Here is a 14,664-nt window from a genome sequence, read left to right as displayed (position 1 = left end):
CACCAGCAGGAGAGTGAATTTGTGTGGGGGGGTGGAGGGTGAGAAAACCTGGATTTGTGCTGGAAATGGCCCACCTGCTGATCACTTTAGATAAGCTATTACCAGCAGGACAGTGGGGTGGGAGGAGGTATTGTTTCATATTCTCTGTGTGTATATAAAGTCTGCTGCAGTTTCCACGGTACACATCTGATGAAGTGAGCTGTGGCTCACGAAAGCTCATGCTCAAATAAATTGGTTAGTCTCTAAGGTGCCACAAGTACTCCTTTTCTTTTTGCGAATACAGACTAACACGGCTGTTCCTCTGAAACCTGTCCACTAGGGGCTTTATAGAGGCTACCAAGTCATTTCACATAAGCCACTGACAGCCATTTTATGGTAAAGACTTTCATCTGGAAATGAGCTAGTGACCTAGAGTGAAAAGGCTGCAATTCACCAATGAATACCTGAAAACAATTATACAGGTTAGCACATGTCAAATTAGGATGTGGATTTGCTGTCCTCAGAAGACAAGCCTTCAGCATTTCACTTTGCCTTTACAAAGAGTAATCTCTGAGCCACGGGATAATAGTTTAGAGCACTTCTGCATAGTAACAGCAGCATATCCAATTAAAAATACCTATATATGAAACTAACACCAAAAGGCCTCACTTTAAAAGAGCTGGCTGAGTGAACACTGCTCTGATCCCTCTGTCCATAGCATGGCATGCTTATCCAGTCAATACACTCATTCTCTTTAACACAAATGGATGTGATAATAGAAGGAAGATTATGAGAGTATATGAATGGGTTTCATGTAAAATGATCCCTATGCCTCCTCCAGATACTGATTTTGTACTCAAAGGATGCCAACAACTCGAGACATTGACACTGACACTAAACCACATTTGCTACCTGTTCTACACAGGAACAGTCACAGCAGTGATGTACAGAGTGCAACAGGGTGTACAGATGATGAGTCTACAATAACCGTTCATATGTAGTGTTTTCATCTGGGAATCTCAAGGACTTTAAAGTTAATTAAACGTCACCACCACCTCACCCTTTCAGTGAGACAGGGATGATGATGATGATGTCCCTCTACCAGATGGGTAAACTGAGGTACAGAGCACAACTCAGTGGCATAACCCAGGAGTTCCAAACCCCAGTCCCTTGCTCTAAAGACAGCTCCTATTGCCTTTATGGTCTACCATTTTAATGACAGTATAGAGAAATGGTTGTGGTTTCATTTACTCTTCTGATAGCTGAGATATGGCAAATACAATTCTTTCACTGCCCACACGTTTTGAAACCACTGGGAGTTTTGCCTGAGAAAGGACTGAGTAAATACCTCAGGCTTTGGCCCATTTCATTCACCAAATGCAGAAAAAATGTGACAGGATATTATGGAACAACAGCACCCCAAGGCGGTTATGAAGCTCTGGTGATAGATGAGTAGAAGTAGCATGCTGAAATTACAAATAAAATGAAGACTCCGTTTAATGAAGTACAACTATTTTATCATTACCACTGAACCATTGTTATGGTTCCTTTAAAGATAAGGTTAGGTGAAGCAGTAGAAACTGCTGATGAAAAAAGTATTAGATGATAGAAACTGGGGGTCAATTGAACTGCTGCTGTGCACAATTTCTGGTCATTAACTAAATGGAAGCATACTGAACACTCTTAACCAGCAAGAAAAAATCCCATAAAGAAAACAAACTTCAAAAGACATCCAATTAGTTGTTCAGTAGGAAAAGAAAATAAATCTAAACTGGCAAAGCACCCATCACAGTGGCTAAGCAAGCAGAATTAGAACAGAGAGGGTTGCAGGGCCACTGGCCATATTGGGAATATCTAATTGTCTTAAAAGGAACTATAATCAAATGTACAAAAGGAGTGGCAAGACTTCCACTTTCCATTTTCATACCTCTACGTTATGCTTAACCAAGCTCTCCAGATTCATAGAATCATAGAATATCAGGGTTGGAAGGGACCTCAGGAGGTCATCTAGTCCAACCCCCTCCTCAAAGCAGGACCAATCCCCAAATAAATCATCCCAGCCAGGGCTTTGTCAAGCCTGACCTTAAAAACTTCTAAGGAAGGAGATTCTACCACCTCCCTAGGTAATGCATTCCAGTGTTTCACCACCCTCCTAGTGAAAAAGATTTTCCTAATATCCAACCTAAACCTCTCCCACTGCAACTTGAGACCATTCTCCTTGTTCTGTCATCAGCTACCACTGAGAACAGTCTAGATCCATCCTCTTTGGAACCCCGTTTCAGGTAGTTGAAAGCAGCTATCAAATCCCCCCTCATTCTTCTCTTCCGCAGACTAAACAATCCCAGTTCCCTCAGCCTCTCCTCATAAGTCATGTGCTCCAGCCCCCTAATCATTTTTGTTGCCCTCCGCTGGACTCTTTCCAATTTTTCCACATCCTTCTTGTAGTGTGGGGCCCAAAACTGGACACAGTACTCCAGATGAGGCCTCACCAATGTCGAATAGAGGGGAACGATCACATCCCTCGATCTGCTGGCAATGCCCCTACATATACATCCCAAAATGCCATTGGCCTTCTTGGCAACAAGGGCACACTGTTTGCTACCAAACACTCCAGATAGCTCCAGGCACAGCACACCTGCTTACTGATTAACGGTAATGCACCTCCTGGACATTCCTGGAGCAACACAGTTCCTATGCTCTGCACTGGTGTGTCCTTGATTTCTACTAATTTCATGGACAAATGAATGGAGGCCAGCAGGGTCACAGAAGAAGAAAAGGGAACGTGGTACATAACCCCCTGGAATACTGCCAAGCCAAGGATGAGCCTCAGCAGCAATTGAAGATGGTTAGAACATCCTTTCAAATGAATGCTATGTAAATAACCCCTTTTGTCCCATTGTCTTGAATGGATGTGCCATTAAAACAGATTCTGAAATGCCCCGCAGCAGTGAATAAGGTTAACATGGACATCTTCAGCATGGTGTGTAATTGTCCATGTCAGCATCTTGAAGCGGCAACTAGTGCCAGAGCAAGTCAGTGCGAGTGCATTGTTGTCAGTCTCCAGCAACACAGAAGATAATGCAGCTCACCAGTTCAAGACCTTCAGAGAGCAACGGTGTTTATATTTTATAGCGTGTGCTCAAGGAGGATGCCGGATTGATAACTACCTGCAGATCAGGTACAGCACAGACAGTGCTGGTGTAATCTTCCCCAATAGAACATGACCTGCCGTTCTGCCTTTATCCGGACTTGAAGGAGCCACCTCTACATGCAAGAAGGGAGTTTATGCTCCCTGCACAATCAGATCTTTTGGTCTCTCTACTGCAGGGGTGGGCAAAGTATTTAGCCTGAGGGCCACATCTGGGTATGGAAATTGTACGGTGGGCCATGAATGCTCACGAAATTGGGGGTTGGGGTGCGGGAGGGGGTGAGGGCTCCAGCTGGGGGTGCAGGCTCTGGGGTGGGACCAGAAATGAGGAGTTCAGGGTGCAGGAGGGGGGGTCCGAGCTGGGGCAGCGGGTTGGGGAGGGTGGGGACTCCAGCTAGGGGTGCGGGCTCTGGGGTGGGGCTGGGGATGAGGGGTTGGAGGTGCAAGAGGGTGCTCTGGGCTGGGACCGAGAGGTTCAGAGCGTGGGAGGGGGATCAGGGCTGGGGATTGGGGCATGGGAGGGGGTCGGGGCATGGGAGGGGGTCAGGGCTGCAGGCTCCAGGCGGCGCTTACCTCGAGCAGCTCCTGGAAGCAGCGGCATGTCCCCGCTCTGACTCGTATGTGGAGGCACGGCCAGATGGCTCTGCATGCTGCACCATCCACAGGTGCTGCCCCTGCAGCTCCCATTGGCCGCAGTTCCTGGCCAATGGGAGCTGTGGGGGCAGCACTTGAGGCGGGGGCAATGTGCAGAGCCCCCTGGCTGCCCCTACATGTAGGAGCCGGAATGGGGATATGCCTCTGCTTCTGGAATCCGTGCGGAGCCACGGCACATGTGGAGCAGGGCAAGCCCCAGACCCCACTCCCAGTTGGGAGCTTGAGGGCCGGATTAAAATGTCTGAAGGGCCGAATGTGGCCCCCGGGACATATTTGGCCCACCCCTGCTCTACTGAGCCTGCCCAATAAGAGTTCCAGTGAGGATTGGGGGTTTTCTCCATCCACTTGGAACTGAATTGAGACTATTAACACAGTTTTATATGTTTCAGAGTAGCAGCCGTGTTAGTCTGTGTTCGCAAAAAGAAAAGGAGTACTTGTGGCACCTTAGAGACTAACAAATTTATTTGAGCATAAGCTCTCATGAGCTACAGCTCACTTCATCGGATGCATTCAGTGGAAAATACAGTGGGGAGATTTATATACATAGGGAACATGAAACAATGGGTGTTACCATACACACTGTAAGGAGAGTGATCACTTAAGGTGAGCTATTACCAGCAGGAGAGCAAGGGGAAAATAACCTTTTGTAATGATAATCAAGGTGGGCCATTTCCAGCAGTTGACAAGAACGTCTGAGGAACAGTGGGGGGTGGGGGGGGAATAAACATGGGGAAATAGTTTTACTTTGTGTAATGACCCATCCACTCCCAGTCTTTATTAAAGCCTAAGTTAATTGTATCCAGTTTGCAAATTAATTCCAATTCAGCAGTCTCTTGTTGGAGTCTGTTTTTGAAGTTTTTTTTGTTGAAGAATTGCAACTTTGAGGTCTATAATCGAGTGACCAAAGAGATTGAAGTGTTCTCTGACTGGTTTTTGAATGTTATAATTCTTGACATTTAATTTGTGTCCATTTATTCTTTTACATAGAGACTGTCCAGTTTGACCAATGTACATGGCAGAGGGGCATTGCTGGCACATGATGGCATATATCACATTGATAGATGTGCAGGTGATCGAGCCTCTGATAGTGTGACTGATGTGATTAGGCCCTATGATGGTGTCCCCTGAATAGATATGTGGACACAGTTGGCAATGGGCTTTGTTGTAAGGATAGGTTCCTGGGTTAGTGGTTTGTTGTGTGGTGTGTGGTTGCTGGTGAGTATTTGCTTCAGGTTGGGGGGCTGTCTGTAAGCAAGGACTGGCCTGTGTTCCAAGATCTGTGAGAGTGATGGGTCGTCCTTCAGGATAGGTTATAGATCCTTGATGATGCGTTGGAGAGGTTTTAGTTGGGGGCTGAAGGTGATGGCTAGTGGCGTTTTGTTATTTTCTTTGTTGGGCCTATCCTGTAGTAGGTGACTTTTGGGTACAGTTTTATATAGGCTACCAAGCAGTCATCCGGTCATAACAATGTGTAATCGCTAACAAACAGCAGCAGCCCTTTCTCAGACTTTGAGAAACACTATGATACGGTGAGGAACATTGGCAAAGGTATTTTGGGCTGAAGTAAGAAAAAGGCCTCTAGGACTAAACTGGATTAAGAATGTAAGCAAACCCTGCAAAGGTAACAGTTCTCCATACTGACAGGTTTCAGAGGAACAGCCGTGTTAGTCTGTATTCGCAAAAAGAAAAGGAGTACTTGTGGCACCTTAGAGACTAACCAATTTATTTGAGCATGAGCTTTCGTGAGCCACAGCTCACTTCATCAGATGTGTACCGTGGAAACTGCAGCAGACTTTATATACACACAGAGAATATGAAACAATACCTCCTCCCACCCCACTGTCCTGCTGGTAATAGCTTATCTAAAACAAAAAAACTTCAAATCCAGACTCCAGCGAGAAACTGCTGAATTGGAATTCATTTGCAAATTGGATACTATTAATTTAGGCTTAAATAGAGACTGGGAGTGGCTAAGTCATTATGCAAGGTAGCCTGTTTCCTCTTGTTTTTTCCTAACCCCTCCCCCCCCCCCCCCCAGATATTCTGGTTTAACTTGGATTTAAACTTGGAGAGTGGTCAGTTTAGATGAGCTATTACCAGCAGGAGAGTGAGTTTGTGTGTGTTTGGGGGTGGGGGGGAAGTGAGAAAACCTGGATCTATGCAGGAAATAGCCCGACTTGATTATGTAAAGAGTTGTCACTTTGGATGGGCTAGCACCAGCAGGAGAGTGAATTTGTGTGGGGGGGTGGAGGGTGAGAAAACCTGGATTTGTGCTGGAAATGGCCCACCTGTTGATCACTTTAGATAAGCTGTGGCTCACGAAAGCTCATGCTCAAATAAATTGGTTAGTCTCTAAGGTGCCACAAGTACTCCTTTTCTTTTTGCGTTCTCCATACTGTTCTCTTTGCTCCTCTCCATAGGTCTTTCCTCAGCCTCCCTCTAGCATTCTTCAGTATGTATTACAGGTACCAACTATGGCTATTCTCTTAGCAGTAAATGAGAAAAAGAAAAAGAAAGAAAAAGAGGGATATTGTAGAAGCAGAGAGATGTTGAAATGGGGAGAAGAATGAGGCAGTCCAAACCAGTTAAAATCTTAAAGTGCCTGATTCAGTTTGATAATCTAGCTGGGATTTAGGCCAGTTATGTTTTTCTCAAACTAGTTCCCTCATCTCTCAAAGATCTATGTTCTTTTCCATAAGCAAGAACAGGACAAAGCTCTGTTCTGGAGATGGTAAAAGAGTATTCCTCCTCTGAGGCAAAAATGAGAGTGATGCCAGCATCACTGACCCAGGAAGAAGACTCCAAAATGTCCTCTTTTATCTATTAAAACAGATGTGTCCCTGTCTGCTCCAACTAGGCAGCTACTGATCTGTTTAGGAGTTTGATTAGGACTAGACCTAAGCCAATCATGTAGTGAATATATAAGCACTTTGTGTCATTCCATACACAATCAATATAAACAGGTTTCAATCATATAAACTGTGATTATCGGGGGCTGTCAGACATTCCTACTGATGTCTGATGCCATCTGGTAAACCTATCTATTGGCTTTGTTAAATCAGCCAGAGGATTGTGCAGAACATTCACCACTGTGATTTCTGAATGCAACAGAGCGGAACACAAATCTTCCAGCTGCCCTGAAGGAAATTGGTGAATAATGTATCTGACATCTCTGCTGTACTCAGCTCGACTTCTCTCTTTTTAGTGGCATTTCATTCTACCTGAAGGGCCTTTTGCTATTTAGGCCTAGTTCACCAGCATACTACCACATTACATTTAAGTCATGTTGAATCAGGAAAGGCTCCAGACTTGAACTTTAAAAAGGAGAAAACGCGCTGCTAATGAGAGATTCTCCTATAGAAAATTCCTTTGGTGATAGTGCACTTCCTCTTTCCCTTAAGTGGAAGGCTTCAAGCAGAAAATCTACCCCTTTAATTTCATTTGGTCTTTGAATTTACCGTCCATATCCCTAGTCCCTGTAGGGGTTAAACACTGAGCCTCAAGGACTTCATGATTATCTTCCTTGCAGTACAGAGGACATTTCTTGGTACATTATGGTAAAGTGACCAATCACACTAGCTCACCTCTTTATAATGGGGTTATTCCTGGGTTTTCAGGGAGCCATTCAGAAGATACAGCTTTGCCATGGCAGACCATTGGTCTGTTCCAGGATGGCAATTCCTATGGAGTGGTTCTGGTACTGATACATTGTAGCAGGGGCAAAGGGAAATAAAATCAAGTTGCTAAACATTTACACTGCAATGTTTCCCAAAATGATGTAGCACTGAGGAATTTTTCCTGTTTTAAAAATAATTTATTTTATTCATTGTTTCTAATAATCTCTTGAAAAAAAAGATAAGAAAAATAAGAACAAATTGGTGGGAACTATTATCTTTGATTGTTTCCCTTTATGTTATGTCTTTGAGGGATCCGAGTGTGGATCAATTGATGCTTAGGAGTCTATCTTGTGCCCTCATGGAGCTAGGAGGTTAATAATAGAAAGACAAAGCAAAAGCTAACTAAAAAACCCACTAGCAATTAAAAGTAATTGGTCCATTTTACTGCTCGACAGTCACATGGAAGAATTCCATAAGAGCCATGTGAGGGCCGTAGGTGGTCCGCAGCGTTGTGTTTCAAGGGCTACACACAAGCAAAGGTTTGTGCCGAAACCAAACAAGGGTGAAGGTGGAATCTCTGAAGGTGCTGGGTGGTGTGTTTGTTTTTGGAGAGAGTTGCCTCATAGTTCTTTGCTCTGCTGCAGGGCAATATCCAGTCACCCAACATGGATTCGGAGTCTGGGAAAGGGGTTGTAGAGCCACTGGATGATTCAACTTTTCCCCTTTGAAGTGTTTAGTGAATGTAGTGCTAGTGGATGGCCCTGAAGAGTGCTTGGTATCACAGATCCCATGTGTAGCACCGCACAGCCCTACCAATCTAGAGATCCTCTAGAGGCACATGATGAGATCAATCTTCATGGCCATTCAATCCCTGGCCTCTTTTCTGAGAGTGCAACAAGGGTGCCAGTGATGGCAATTCTGTAATGTAGACACCTGCTCACTAGGTACTGGAGTATAGCAACCAACTCACTGCATGTAGACTACTAAACAATAATGACTATATCAACCTGGGGCTTTATTTCACTTGTATGCTCAAGGGTGTCAGGATGGGGAGAAAGAAAAGGAGTACTTGTGGCATCTTACACAAAAGCTTATGCTCAAATAAATTGGTTTGTCTCTAAGATGCCACAAGTACTCCTTTTCTTTTTGCGAATACAGACTATCACGGCTGCTACTCTGAAACCTGTCAGGATGGGGAGAAGAATTCAGGCTGAGAGTTGGATCAAAACCTATGTACAAGTCTCTATACATTAGTCCTCCAAGAATGGCTGTTTTAGCTACTTGTATTACTTACTATGTATCACTCTTATCTGGTGTCTGCTCTGTCCTCTTCAATTCAGTGACTGGATGGAAGTCTAACCATTTGTTTCAGCAATTTTTGCGTCCATCCATGTGTGGTTTCTGTTCCTGAGAGGGATGGATCTATTACATTTTTATTCTCATCTCTTTGTGGTGATGCCTGAGGGAGAAAGCTCTGTTCATAAATATATTTAAGCAATTTCTGAGGGGTTTACAGGAAGCAAACAGAAAATCTACACCTTGCTTGGTTTATCTCATTTGTCTTCCAGACACAGATTGTGCAACTCTTCTTCAATAAGCTTTATTTCCTTTTTGTAGTCAAGCTCCGAGTAGTCAGCTGTGTTTTAAAGTCTCATCTCTTCAGAGTTTCATGCCCTGACACCTAGAGACACTGCTCTGACCCATACTCAGGTGACCCATCTGTTAATGGAAGAGTTATATACAGAGTTATAATTTGTAGAGTTATACCCTCCCATTGGTGCAATTACCCCATTGCGGTCATTGGGATAGTTATGCCCCTCTCCACTGAGCAAAGTTACACTGCTGCTATTGCATCAATACGGAGACCCTCTGATTTACATGGTGGCTATTATTGGTATGTTTATGCTTTCCTGTGAACATCGTTACCTTGCTACTATTATCTGTGTAGTTAGTTATACCCTCCTAACGGTATAGTTACATTGCTGGCCATATTAAATTGTCTTCCACAGCTGTAGTTACATTGATGGCTTTATCTAAATACTGTGGTTATACCATGCAGTCAGCATGCAGTGGTTGCCCTATTACTATTAGTTATATAGTACTAGCATCCCCTTGATATAAATGCCTCATTCTGAGAGTAGGTCAGGGGAGTTACATTGCTCTATGTATAAATAAATAGTACCAGCCTGGTTCGCTAATGTGTTACACTGTTTCTACATCCATGTAATTCCCAGTGTAGAACAGGTATAGAGTGGAGAATCAGTCCCTCAGAGCACTGAAATCATCAAACTTTGATAGGTCATTTGACAAATAGGTAAATCTCCAACTCATCCTAATTAATTCAATATCATAAGAAAAAACGGTTACTTACCTTCTCGTAACTGTTGTTCTTTGAGATGTGTTGTTCATGTCCAGTCCAACCAGGTGTGCGCACGCTGCATGCACATTCATCGGAAAGTTTTCCCTTAGCAGCTCCCATCGGGTTGGCTGTGGAGCCCCCTGAAGTGGCTCCTTCATGGTGCTCAATATATGACCCTGCTGACCTGGCCCGACCTCAGTTCCTTCTTGCCAGCTACTCCAACAGAGGGGTAGAAGGGTGGGTATTGGAATGGACATGAACAACACAGCTCGAAGAACAATAGTTACAAGAAGGTGAGTACCCATTTTTTCTTCTTTAAGTGCTTGTTCCTGTCAGTTCCAATCAGGTGACTCCCAAGCTCCACCGAGTTGAGGTCGGAGTTAAGGAAATGCTGACTGGAGCACTGCTCTGCCGAATGCTGCATCATCTCTAGCCTGTTGGGTGATAGCATAGTGAGAGGTAAATGTATGCACCAAGGACCACGTTGCTGCCCTGCAAATTTCTTGTGTCAGGACTTGGGCCAGGAGCACCGCTGACGAGGCCTGTGCCCTTGTGGAATGTGCCATAAGTACCGGGGCTAGGACCTTGTCCAGCTCATAGCACGTGTGGATGAGGGACGTGATCCAGGAAGATATTCTTTGAGATGAGACCGGGAGTCCTTTAATCCAGTCTGCTACCACTATGAACAGCTGGTTCGACTTCCTGAACAACTTAGTGCGTTCGATGTAGAATGCTAGTGCTCACCAAACATCCAATGAGTGTAGCCTCTGCTCACAGCTACTGGCATGAGGCTTAGGATAGAAGACAGGTAGAAAAATGTCTTGGCTAGTATGAGTGACACTACCTTGGGAAGAAAGACTGGGTGAGGCCTGTGTTGCACCTTATCCTTGTGGAAGATTGTGTAGGCTGGATCAGAGGTAAGGTCCTTTAGCTCAGACACCCTCCTAGCTGATATGATGGCCATCAGGAAAGCTACCTTCCATGATAGATAGAGAAGGGAGCAAGTCACTATTGGCTCAAAAGGAGGTCCCATTAATTTGAAGAGGACAAAGTTGAGGTCCCATGCTGGGACAGGCTGTCTTGTCTGAGGATGTAGGCGTTCCAAATCCTTGAGGAAAAGGCCTACCATGGGGTTAGCAAATACAGATTGGCCGGACACTCCCAGGTGGAAGGCTGAGATAGCAGCGAGATGTACTTTGATGGATGATGCTGGCAGTCCTTGTTGTTTCAGGTACAGAAAGTATTCTAGAATGGGTGGTACAGATGCCTGGAGTGGAGGTGTACACTGCTGGGCACCCCAGCAACTGAACCTTTTCCACTTAGCTAGATATGTGGCCTTAGCAGATGGTTTCCTACTGCCAAATAGGACCTCCCTTACTGGTTCTGAGCATAGAAGCTCCATGGAGTTTAACCATGAAGTTTCCAGGTGGTGAAGGCAGCCGTGATCCTGAGTGATCAGATCGGGATGCAGTGATAACTTGATCGGAGTGTCCACTGACAGCTCCAGGAGCATAGTGTACCAGTGTTGTCAGGGCCACGCTGGGACCACCAGAATTACCTCCTCTCTGTCCCTGTGGACCTTGAGAAGTACTTGTGCACGAGAAGGACTGGGGGAAAGGCATACAACAGGTGACCTCCCTGGGAAGGAGAAACACGTCCATGATCGAGCCAGGATTGTGACACTGGAAGGAGCAGAACATTGGACACTTCCTGTTGCTCCTGGTGGTGAACAGGCCGACCTGGGAAAACCCCCACCCTTGGAAGATGGAGTGTATGACATCCAGATGGATGCACCACTCTTGATTGTGGAATGATCTGCTGAGGTGGTCTGCTAGGTCATTCTGCACTCCTGGGAGATAGGACGCCTCCAGGTGAATGGAGTGGGCTATGCAGAACTCCCATAGCTGGAGGGCTTCCTGACATAAGGGGGAGGAATGGGCTCCACCCTTCTTGTTGATGTAAAACATGGCAGTGGTGTTGTCCGTCATCACTGCCATGCACTGACATCGTAGACGGGCCTGAAAGGTACAGCATGCTAGCCATACTGCCCCGAGCTCCTTGATGTTGATATGAAGGGGAAGCTCCTCCCATGACAATAGGCCCTGTGTTTGTAGGTCTCCCAAATGTGCGCCCCATCCCAGAGCTGATGCATCTTTTACAAGGGACAAGGAGGGCTGGGGGCTGTTGAATGGGATTCCCTTACAGACTGCCAGGAGGTCAAGCCACCACTGGAGGGACTCTAGTACTTGTCCTGGCACCGTGACCACTATGTCCAGGCTGTTGCGTTCTGGGTGGTAGGCCAAAGCGAGCCGGGCCTGGAGTGGCCTGAGCCTCAGTCTCGCATGGCAGACCATGTAAGTGCAGGCCGGCATGTGGCCAAGGAGACTCAGGCATCCCCTTGCTGTGGTAGTCGGGTACTGCCTGAGGTTTTGAATAATGTCTGTTATGGCTTGGAACCAGGTCTTTGGCAGGAACTCCCTTGCCTGTACCGAGTCCAGCGCTGCCCTGATAAATTCTATTCTTTGGGTCGGTGATAAGGTTGACTTATTCATGTTGAGGAGGAGACCCAATCTCTAGAAAGAGAATCTGACCAATCGGACTTGAGACTCTACCTGCTCCCTGGAGCGCCCCCGGAGTAGCCAGTCATCGAGGTAGGGATATACCTGCACCTGCCTCCTCCGGAGGAAGGCTGCTATGACCGACATGCACTTGGTGAACACTCAGGGAGCTGTTGACAGGTCGAAGGGGAGGTTCGTGAACTGATATTGTTTTTGATCGACCACAAACCATAGAAATTGTCTGTGTGCAGGTTGAATAGCTATGTGAAATTACGCATCTTTCATGTTGAGGGCGGCGTACCAGTCTCCTGGATCCAGAGAAGGGATAATTGTACTTGGGGGGAGACCATGCGGAACTTCAACTTCATCATGAATCTGTTGAGTCCTTGCAGGTCGAGGATGGGTCTGAGACACCCCCCCACCACCCTTGGCTTTGGGGATTAGGAAATAGTGGGAATAGAACCCCTTGCCCCTTAGCGCCTGAGTAACCTCCTCCACTGCCCCTGCTGCGAGGAGCGTCTGCACCTCCTGGATAAGGAGTCGCTTGTGAGGAGAGTCCCTGAAGAGGGACAGGGAAGGGGGGAGGGAGGGGAGGAGCAGAATTGGAGAGAATATCCCAATTCTACAGTGTGAAGAACCCAGCGGTCTGATTTTATTTGGGACCAAGCATGGTAGAAGTGGGACAGACAATTCATAAAACGGGGAAGGATCCAGTGTAATGGCAGGTGCACCGTCCTCTGGCGCACCTTCAAAAGGCCTTTTTAGAGCCTGATGAAGATTTGGTTGGGCCTTGGACCTGCCCAGAAGGGGGATTGGAAGGTTTGTGCCTGCCGTTTCTGCCCCTACACCTATAAAAATCCTGCCTTGGCCAAGGAGGATATGGGCGCTGCTGTTGCAGTTGGGGCTTGAAATGTTACCGTTGGGTTGCCGGGGACATACCCAACGACTTCATAGTTGCCTGGGAGTCTTTGAGACTGTGCAGCTTGGAGTCTGTTTGCTCTGAAAATAATCCTGTGCCTTCGAATGGTAGGGATTGAGGCAGGGGTTTGCCATAGAGTCTTAATATTGCTCTGGATTGTTTTTATTATTGACAGAGCCACCCTAGATGGTCCCTCTGGCGCAAGGATGTCCACCTTGGGGTCTTCAGGCTTGACCACCTCCTCTACCATGTTACGGGCAATCCTTCGTAGAAGGTCCTAGTGGGCCCTGAGGTCAATTGGGGGAGGGCCTGAGGTTGAAGCTCCCATCACTGCTTCATCTGGGGAGGAAGATGAGGAGGCCAGAGGTGGTACGGGGTCCTCCTCCTGTTCAGTGTCTGGGGCCTCTATGGCGACCATATCCAAGGTGGCAGTAGCCTGGCCTTGCAATGGGTCATGCCTCAGAGTTGCCCTGGTGGCGACCTGGACCTGGGCCGGCTGTGGGACTTGTGCCAAGGTTTCCTCAGAACCCCACTCCCAAACCTCACTCTATACAATATATACACTAACAAGTAAGAATGCTTAGGGAAGCGCCTGCTAAGCAAGCGACAACAGTTCCAACAACCATCACTGGAGGTGAGAAGGAACTGAGGAGGGGCCGGGTCAGCAGGGTCATATATTGAGCGCCATGAAGGCACCACTCCAGAGGGATCCACAGTCGACCCGATGGGAACTGCTAAGGGAAAACTTTCTGATGACTGTGCACGCAGCACGCACACACCTGATTGGAGTTGACATGAACAAGCACTTGAAGAAGAACAAGTTTTACTTTTCAGGGTCAAAAACTGTGTCTAAGGTATTTCCAAGGAACCCATCACTGTAATATCTAGATGTCAAATACTGACTGGCTATAAGGATAACAATCAATAAAATATGGCCTTCAGTGAAAATAACATATTTCTTGGGGTCTGGTGTAGTATATTGGTAAATATTACAGACTGATGGGAATATGGAAAATTGACAGAGCTATTTCTTCCAAGGACAGTAAACTTTAATGTTGTTATACTGACAGTCAGTCGGTATTTATGATCATATGGAAAATATACAAGACATGTTGGTGTAGTGGGATATAATTATCTTACTAGCATGATATTTTGAAGAGATTTTAATTATATATATATATATATATATATATATATAATATGCCATTGTTTTCAATGGCTAGATAGTCTTGCTGTAGTTGTTGTTTTCCAAGGAAAAGTAATTTTTTTGAAAGCATGTTTCTAACTACTGGAAGCCTATGCTATGCGAATGAGAAAGATTCTTGCCCATAAATGATTCGCTCTCTGATTCTAAGGCTACCCAGATGATATAGGGTTTGTTTGTTTGTTTGGCTTAAATTTACTTGGCTTTATAGGTGGAAGGATACAAT

General features: G+C 45.9%; 1 protein-coding gene and 2 long non-coding RNA genes across 6 annotated transcripts in view; all 3 read right to left on the bottom strand.

Moving 5' to 3' along the window:
• Nucleotides 1-14,664, bottom strand: part of GRIP2 (glutamate receptor interacting protein 2) — a 478,373-nt gene that overhangs the window by 268,283 nt on the left and 195,426 nt on the right. The gene's annotated exons all lie outside the window — the stretch shown is intronic.
• The window catches only part of LOC125639360 (uncharacterized), a 183,630-nt gene that overhangs the window by 17,299 nt on the left and 151,667 nt on the right, over nt 1-14,664 (bottom strand). The window lies entirely within an intron of this gene.
• LOC125639361 (uncharacterized) overlaps nt 8,717-14,664 on the bottom strand; it is a 65,324-nt gene continuing 59,376 nt past the window's right edge. Inside the window, exon 3 of the long non-coding RNA XR_007357473.1 lies at nt 8,717-8,857. This is a non-coding gene — a long non-coding RNA (uncharacterized LOC125639361). The remainder of the gene's footprint in view (nt 8,858-14,664) is intronic.

Source organism: Caretta caretta, chromosome 7 (assembly GCF_965140235.1).
Source record: "Caretta caretta isolate rCarCar2 chromosome 7, rCarCar1.hap1, whole genome shotgun sequence".
NCBI classification, from domain to species: Eukaryota; Metazoa; Chordata; order Testudines; family Cheloniidae; genus Caretta; species Caretta caretta.
Note: the sequence above shows the minus strand (reverse complement) of the source record. Positions and strands in the feature narration are given on the sequence as shown.